The sequence below is a fragment of the Pteronotus mesoamericanus genome, unplaced genomic scaffold (genome assembly GCF_021234165.1).
Source record: "Pteronotus mesoamericanus isolate MK-2021 breed Mesoamerican mustached bat unplaced genomic scaffold, CSHL_Meso_final contig_100, whole genome shotgun sequence".
NCBI classification, from domain to species: Eukaryota; Metazoa; Chordata; class Mammalia; order Chiroptera; family Mormoopidae; genus Pteronotus; species Pteronotus mesoamericanus.
Window position 1 is genome coordinate 16,654,111 of NW_026554999.1, and position 8,973 is coordinate 16,663,083.

Sequence of the window (8,973 nt, forward strand, 5' to 3'; positions counted from 1 at the left end):
AAATGAAAGCTATAACTTCAGTTATTATGGTTACTAACCTTAGACATGGTCAGAGCTCCTTTCATCTTTATGAAATGGGTGTCTTGGCTCCTACATGCCCCTCTTTTCCACTGGCACTGATGGGGAAAGGCTTATCTTTGATCTGTTCTTCTTCCTCACTCTCTCTTTTTAGCTGGACACAGGACACACACAGGAAGGCTTTGGCCCTGGGTGATAACATGCCATTTCTATCTATCCTAAGCCAGCCTCAGCCAGAATTTTCCCAGTGATGTTTTTACATTGGGATAGCCTCAGCATCTCCTCTCTGACTCTCTCTCCTTTTTGATGCTCCTCTTCTCCCCTTGCAACTTAGTGTGGGCCACAACAAAGTCTCAATATTAGTTTGTTATACCCATTGCTTATAATACCTGAAAAAACTGCAGGATATAAAATAACAGGACTTACAGCCTTAATCTCAAAGGGCAGAAATTCAGAGGGCTTGACGAAAGTGTTGGTTCTGTTCCCTAAAGCAACTCACCAGCAAGGGCTGCCTAACAGCTTTTGAAGGGGCAAAGTCCAGAATAGTGAGACTGCTCGTTGGTTTCTGAAAGCTCCCTAGGTCCTTCCTGAGGCCCTCTGACCTTGGGGTCTGTGAGTCACCTTTATCTACAATAAATTGCTTAAGTTAACTTACACCCAACACAGAGCTACTACAAATTCACCCCCTCAGCTGGGCCCCCAGAGTATCCAGCAGTCTTTCCACACTTTTGCCACCATCCCCCTTTCTGCTTCAGAGAGAAAATAAATACTATGGGGGAAGACTCAGTTTTCCGCACCCTCTGAACATTGGAATCTCTTCCGCCCTTCCTTTCTCAGAGGTAGAGATGTCTCCCTTCAAATCCAAGGTTAATCCTTTCGCTGTAATATGTATTTCGTTCCCTTTCCTCCTTCACTTACGCCTCTCCTTCATAGATATTCAGCTTTTCCTTCCCCACTACTCTTTGATCTCAGCATATAAACTTGATCACTCGCCAAACGTTTTTTAAAAATCCAATTTTATTTTTAAAATCCAATTTTAATCCCACACACTACTGTCTGTTACACACTTTTTCTTGCCTTCAACCAAGCTCCCAGGCAATGGCCTACACTCTTCATTTCCATACCCTCACCTCCCACTTATTCCTTGAATCTAGCGCCATTTGACCTCTCCCTGAAATCTCCACTGAAAATACTTTCCCCAAAGTCACAAGTGACTTCTAAACTACTAAACTCACTGGGAAATTTCAGAATTATTTGGCCAATTGGTGTCACTTGGCATTGTTGACCACCCTATCCCTGCATCCCTTCCTCTGTTGGCTCCCGCAGGCTGTGCTCTTCCAGTTATTCTTACACCTCATACAGCTTCTTCACAGCATCCTTAATAGGCTTCTCTTCTGTCATTCACTATGTAAATAGAAAACCAGTCCAATTCACACTCGTTTCTACCCTCATCATTCTTTCCAGTGATTGCATTAGTGCCGACTGACCTGAAGCAAACCTTGGTAATTTGGGGATGTCCAGAATCTGAGTCCCCTTTCTGTGTTACAGGTCTCAGAGGTAAGCAGAGCCCACCTTCCATGACTGACATCAAAAATATTCAGTCTATGCTCTCCCGGCTTTTTGGCAACTAAAACAGAAGCATGTGACCTAGGCCTGGCCGAGTAGTCCCCAGAAATGTAAATTCTGGTATAAGTTGATTTGGGGAACTAGAAAAACAGTTCATTCTGGTGGCAGTGGCCACAGTAGGGTCATGCCGAGGGGCTGTAGTGGTGTGGGTACTGGCCGTGGTGACTTTCGGTGTCCAGTGATGATGACAGTGGCGGTATTGCCACTGGGTTGGTTCTGGCATCTGGTTTTGGCTTTTGCTCTGGTAGATTGGCCTCCCATTGTTCCTGCTTGTTTTCTAAGCTTGTGTCTCCTGCTTGACAATTCTGTGTCCCACCCAATGTCCTTCCAATAAATGGCTTTTTGTTTAAATCAGCCTGTGTGACCACTGACTGTGAGTTACTAGGACTCACGAATCTGTATCTCCACCCTTTACCTCTTGAGTTTCAAGTTGCCTCTTGGATAAGTTACCTTTTGGGAAAACTCTACCTGTAAATCTCACAGGCAAACTCATCTGCTTCTTAATCTGCATCTGCTCCATGTTCCTAACTTGGTAAATAGCACCTATGATATGTTCAGTCTGAACCCTGAGAGGGAAGCATCTTAGATTTCTCCTACCCTCACTTAAAACTGAACCAATTTTACCTCATAAACATCTCAAATTTTACATCTCAAATCAATTCCCCCTTTACATTCCTATGCCTCCTCTCCAGAACCATTGTTCTAGCCTCCAAACTAGACCCCTTGTCCCAGTGTCTACCCCTCCAACCTAATCTCTACTTAGCTGCCCAAGGGAATCTTTCTAAAACCCAAAACTAATCATGACGCTCCTCTATAGATATCCTTCCATGGCTCTCTACTGCCCCCACAATAAAACTTATACCCTTGTTTTGGATCTGCTCTCTACTTGACTTTCATCATTCCCTCACCTGCATCCTGTACTTCACACAGGCAAAATTACATGTTTTTCCAGACCATACAGTACATGTTTTTACACTCCACAGTACTTGGTGGGGCCAACAGTCACAATGCCACCTTTGCCCTCCCCACTTCCACTCCACAGAGATGGGTACATGAGCCATCAGGCCAAGCAGGGTACTCCATCACCCTGATCAAAGTGATAAGTTTAGATATGGGTTTGTGACCTAAGTGGAGCCAATCATAATCTTCCCCTCAATGCACTTTCTCACATGGAGAAAGTCTGTCTATGGCAGGAAAGAAAATGGGAGCAAGGCACTAAGTACAGCAGAGCCCTGAATTCAGCCCTGAGTCAATAATACCACTACACAGTTCCCTTCTTGCTTAAGCTGGTTTGTGTTGGTTCCTATCATGTGTAATTAAACCAGACCTCATATGGAAATGGAAGGGAGTGTGCAAACAACAGACTCCAGAATATGGAATTGTCAGAACTGAAGTGCAGTGGAGTCAGTGGGGATCTGATGATCCTTGGCTGAGAAGTTGAAAATCCTTGTTATCTAGTATCAAGTCAGCTGGTTAAATGATATTTTATCTTGAGATTTGGGTCATGCATCCATCCTAGATATTTCAGGGACAACACTGGGAAAATGTCTGGATGTTGGAGCATGCTGGCCACTTCTCAGAATTTTCAATAAGGTTCTGCAGTTCAGCTTTCTTCCATACTGGCAGAACTGGTATTGTACGCAGCTTTGTTTAGAGGTGCCTTTTCTGCCTGAGGCTAGCAAGCTAGCCAGCAAGGGTTTGATAATCACATGTCTCTCAATGAAGATGATAAAAGCCAGATCCTCCCCCTCCAGCTGCAGTGAGTGAGAACAAAGGCATACAGGTAGGACATCTAACTGAGATACTGGAGTTTAGGGCCTGGGAAGTTCCAGAGTTAAAGAATGATCCTCCAAGCTATATCTGAATGCTTCTTTTTTCCTCCCAAATTAAATAGTATTTCATTCACTTAGCATTCAGACCATGCCAAGGGTTTCGGTGCCTGGGAACTTGGCTGTGAATCCTGTGGATCACAAAACTCATATACGTTCTTGGACTCCCAGGTCACCACCTTCTTTCTCTTAGTTGGCATCCCGCCTATGCTGAGTAGCCCCTCCACTTCCACATGTATGGTAGAAATGCCACATGCCAGGCCATGGGATCTGACTTCCCAAGCGGACACCCAAGAAGGCAATGATGCAACTTGGAGGTGTAATGGAGTTAGCATTCTGTAGGGTGCACGTTGGCCAATGGAAAGCAGGAGACAAGAGGGGAATGAATAGATAAATTTCCTCTCAATTCTCCTCTTGGTGAACAGCTCCAAGGTATGGTTTCTCCTTGCAGCACCTTGTGCTTAGCAAACAACCCTGTCGGGTGACCTTCTTTCTCCTCCTGGCTCATGTAAAGCAGTGGCCAGCACAGTAGTGCATTTTCTTATATTCCTTCCCATCTCTCCTGGCCTCACATTTCTTCTTCCCTTTCATCATCCTGGGCTTCCAGCTCCCCAAACATGTATGAGCACTTTAATCCTTGTTGTAGAGCCTGCTTTCTAGGGTGCTTGGGTTAAGACACGGGGCTACCATCAAGGTTGAACTTTGGTCCCAACAGTGCCGAGAAGGTCCTGAGGACACAACTGATTTTTTCCTACTTAAAAACAGGGACTGTTATTAAATAGTCAGCCCAGTAAATTTAATTAAAAAAACAACATCAACAACAACAACAAAAACACAGGAGAAAACAGGGAATCTAGCTCAGACTGCTGGCTTCCTGCAAGGGGCCTGGTGCCAAGGTTGCCAGGTCAGGACATTCCTGGCCTGCTCTCTAGGAGACAATGAAGCTCATTTCACATACTTCACTGTTCCCTGCATTTTCTCCTGGGAAACTAAGACTTTTCTTAGGAAAATCAGACACAGACTTGCAGCCTACTCCACCTTCTGGGTCTCTGTGCTTTTCTGCAACCAGAGGGCAGGCAGCCAGAGCCTGGAATTTCAAAGTCCCCTCTACAGATGGCCAGTGAAAGGCTCTGATCAGCCCAGCCTGTTAGAGGCTGGAGAACATTGTGAGAGCAATGTCTGAAGCCAGGGCTGAGGAGAAAAAGAATGGCGCTTGGCACAGACTTATTCCCCTCTCTGCAGACTGCACGTGGTCAGGCTGGAAGGATAGCTGAATGACCTCCAGTAGCTCTGAGCTCCCCGAGCCCATGACGTTTCTTTCTCTGTTGGCTCTTCCAAAGAACACAGGGCTGTGTAACATAATTGTGCAAATATACTGGCTGTGAAGGGAAGCCCAGAGGCCCAAAACAGCCTGAGTCCCTTCTGAATTTGCTCTTATCATGATGCAGGCAGATGCAATCAGGAAAGTGGTTGCCAAAAGATTACATCAAACCTTCAAAAGATCAAGAGAGATTCTGTGACCTACACATCCTTAGCACCCTCTTTTGTAGGGTATTGCATGCATGTTCTATTCCGCTGAGGCAGAGGCCAGTCTCCAGGTCTGGTCAGAGCATACAGCAAATCCAAAGCTGCTTCCAAAGTCAGGGGTCATCAGTCCTGCCTCAGACCAGAGGCCTTTTCTCACTACATTTGAGACTCCCAGAGAAATTATAGGGGCCCTGCTGAAGACCGAAGACTCTGCCCATGGTCCTCCAGTTTATACAAGTTCTCAGAGGGTCCCCAAATTTGGTGTCTACCAACAGACTCCCCCTAGGAGTGCTTTGGTGATGTGGCCTCAGTGTAATAATGGACCATAGCCAGAGGATGAGGCATGGAGCAGCCTGCACAGGTTGGCCAAAATGAGTGCTTGTGTGGCTGCCTCACTCCTGTCCTAAGCATCTCCTTGGGGCTGAGGTTTAGCGGCCAGTGCATCTCAGGGATATCTGGCTATCTAGTCAGGGCCACTGGAGCATGAACCAGCCAAGTGCAAATAGGAAATATTTCTCTGGGGGTATTGAGCAGACAGGCCATTATGGAAGGCATGAAGTTAAAGGGGAAGGAAATGGGCAAAGTGTGACCTGTTGCTAAGAGACAGAAATCCCAAGGGCCAGATCCAGACTCAAGGACAAGTAGTCAGCAAGATTCTTGATGATGGTTATTAGCACACAGAGAGCCCAGGAATCAAATCAATCAGTATGAAAGGAATTGTATCACCAGAAAATCCTCACACCTGGCAAATAGTGGTCTGGAAATGCGTAAACTCTAAGGCAATCTCTGGGCCCAAAGGAAGCGGGAGGCTTCAATTTCAGAAGAGGCATCCTCTTTGGGATATCCATAAAGGACAACAGATAAAGAACCAAATTAAAGGATTAAGGACAATCAGTTTCATTGACCAAGAAACTCGGTCCTCTGTCCAGAAGGATGTGCTCTATGCTACACATTAGTGACCATTGTTTTCTCGTCTCCCCTGTTCCAAATGGAAGTTTTTCTTTTTTGAAAACTGGTTATCCTATTTTCCTCTACTATTTAATATTGGTTATATTGGGGTAGATAAATTTGTCTTATCTACAGATTGCAAAATCATAAGAACTTACACCCAGACCTGATCAAGAATTGCACAACACAATGGGACCCTGGACTGAGGGTTCAGTAAAGCAACTTGACATGATTCTGTTTTGTCTTCCATTGGAAAGTGGGTGTGTTTATTTTAACTTTTTGATTTTTAGAGAGAGGGGAAGGGAGGAAGAAAGAGAGGGAGAGAAACATTGATGTGAGCAAAGCATCGATTGATTGCTTTCTGTATATGCCCTGACCAGGGACCAAACCTGCAACCCAGGCACGTGCCCTGACCAGGAATCAAACTGGCAACCTTTTGGTTTGTGGAATAATGCCCAACAAACTGAGCCACATGGGCCAGGGCAGTGAGTGTGTTTTCTTTGTTGGGCCTAGGATCATTGCATTGTTTGGCAGGCACACTTTTGAAATTGCATGTTCATCAAGAAAAGTATAGGTGGATGCTGAGCAATAAAGGGGGGGAATATAGTAGATGCATATCGATTTTCTGCCCATCATCTCTTCCTTTGGGACCCATTTATCCCCTTCACACAGTCCTAGTGAAGTTGTCAATTATGGTGGCTATCCTTCTACCCTGGAGGTGGGCATATGTCCCTTCTGGACAAAGTTCTTCCTAGGACTTTAGAGCTGTAACTAGAGAGGCCAAACCAAGAGATGGAAACATTATCATTTGAACCCCTATATCCAGCCATGCCAGGAGGCAGATACATCCTTTGATTTACCACTTATGTTTGCCAGTTAATTTCCTATTGACTTAAACATGTTTGAGTTTGGTTTTTGACACTTGCAGCTGAAAGAGTTCAGACTAATAGATGCACACACAACAGAGACACAAACACCATGTTTTTCAAACTGAGTAGACATTATATAAGTCTTCTATGGTCTTATAGGGGTCAAGAAACTTTTTGTCTAAAGGGTCAGATAATTATTTTAGGGTTTGTGGGCCACATATGGTCTCGGTCTCATATTCTTTTTTATTTTTACAATTTTTTAAAGAGGTAAAAACCATCGTTAGTTTGTAGACCATACAAAAACAGGCTGCAGGCCAGATTTGCCTACAGGCCATACATAGTTTGTTGACCATTGATTTAGACCCTGCCAACCCCTGCAGCACTGGCACACAATTTGCCACTCCCAAACTATGAAGCAAAGTACTTTTAAATGCCATTTTGGTTCAAGTGTCTTGACGTGACTTGGTAATGAGTTCAGGGTAGAGTTAGGAATGGGAAGACGGTCTTGGTGCCCATTGTCTGTCACATAATAGGCACTGAATAAAAGGTAATCATTATTATTTCTTGGTAATAAAGATAATTTATCAAAATGATACAACTATCCAAATATCTTTGCCCAAATGTCCCAGTTCATCCTCAAAGACCCTTTCTCTCCTTTCATCTCCTTCGGGAAAACTTTTTCTAATCTCCAATCAAGTCTGAATTACCAATCAAGACTGAATTAGGTACTCTTCTTGTTATCACAGACCCTGTGTGGCCTTCCATTATAACTACATTATTGGTCTGTCTTTCCTTCTAACTTTGAGTACTTAGAACGTGCCTGAGCCCCAGCTCCTAGCACAGTGCTCAACACCCAATACTGACTCTATACTTCTATGTGAGCATCTGTTTGAACGTGCAGGTGCTACCTGTCTCCATCAGTGTCCAGGGTGGTCAATCTATGTATCAGCACTGTGCTGATGTACAGATATCATAAATACTTGTTCCTCTATCAGTTGGAAGTTATTAGTTGATATGCACAGTACCTTACCTGGCAATGCTGTTATCGGACCTATTTTTCATCCTATACCCTCCAAAAATAAGTCAAACACAGAGGAACAGGTAGGAACACATTTTCTTAGAAACTGTTATGAAGGAGGAACACTTTGATCCCACCATGCATCCTTTACTGTCTGATGTGCTATAAGATTAGAGACCTCCAGCCCTAGCAACATCTGGTGATCTGAGTGCCCACTGCAGAGCTGGGCCACAGACCAGTTCCATCCATGTCTATCAGGTAGAGAGGAAATTATCCTCCTGACAAAAATATGCACAAGGCTGTGCAGGCCCAGGAAAGGCTGACAAAGGCAAGGTGAGTCATGGTGTTCTATGCTGAAATCTTTTGCCCATCTCACAGAAGCAGGCAGGAAACACCACCATTGATCAGCTTTATATGGCACCCACTATATACAACAGACAGACAAAGACAGAGAGACAGAGCACACACCATTTCTAAGCTGAACACTGCTCACCATCTAGAAGCACCTTGGATAAGCACGTGAGACACTCTTTGCATAGGAAAGATGTACTTTTTAAAGGAATGAAGAAGTATTTTGGCAAAACATCTACTTCTTTCTCAGGTCCTGGGTAAAGAGGAACCTCTAAATTCTGAAGCTTCTACATATTGAAAATTTTCCCCTTCTCAGTGGCAGTATATACAGTAGCAAACCTTCCAAGTCTGTTGTCACAGCCCTCTACATATATCCTGAATCTACTTTACAGGGGGGCAAACTAAGACTTAGAGACAGAAGGTGGCCTGGAGCAAGGGGACACTCAGGTTGGCTCAAGGGGAGGTGAAACAGGAGATGTCTCGGCTCAGCCAAAGGCAGGGGCCTCTGTCTATCTGGAGGCGGGGAAGGGGAAGGCCAAAACTCCCTCTTCCTTGCTGCCTGAGGAAGCAGCTGTCAAGAAAGAAAGGCAGGTTCCCACTCTTGCTGGCTCAGGGGCCCCTCTGGGCGGCAAAGGCCGGGGTGGGCCAGAGCTCCTCCTGAGGCCTCTTCAGCGGTGCTCTGTGCATGTGGGGATTGTGGGTTCACTGCTTTCACAACTCTGGTTACCTGCATCTGAGCCTAGACCTTAAGTCCTTAATTATTTTAAAAAGGCAGGGTGGGGAGACG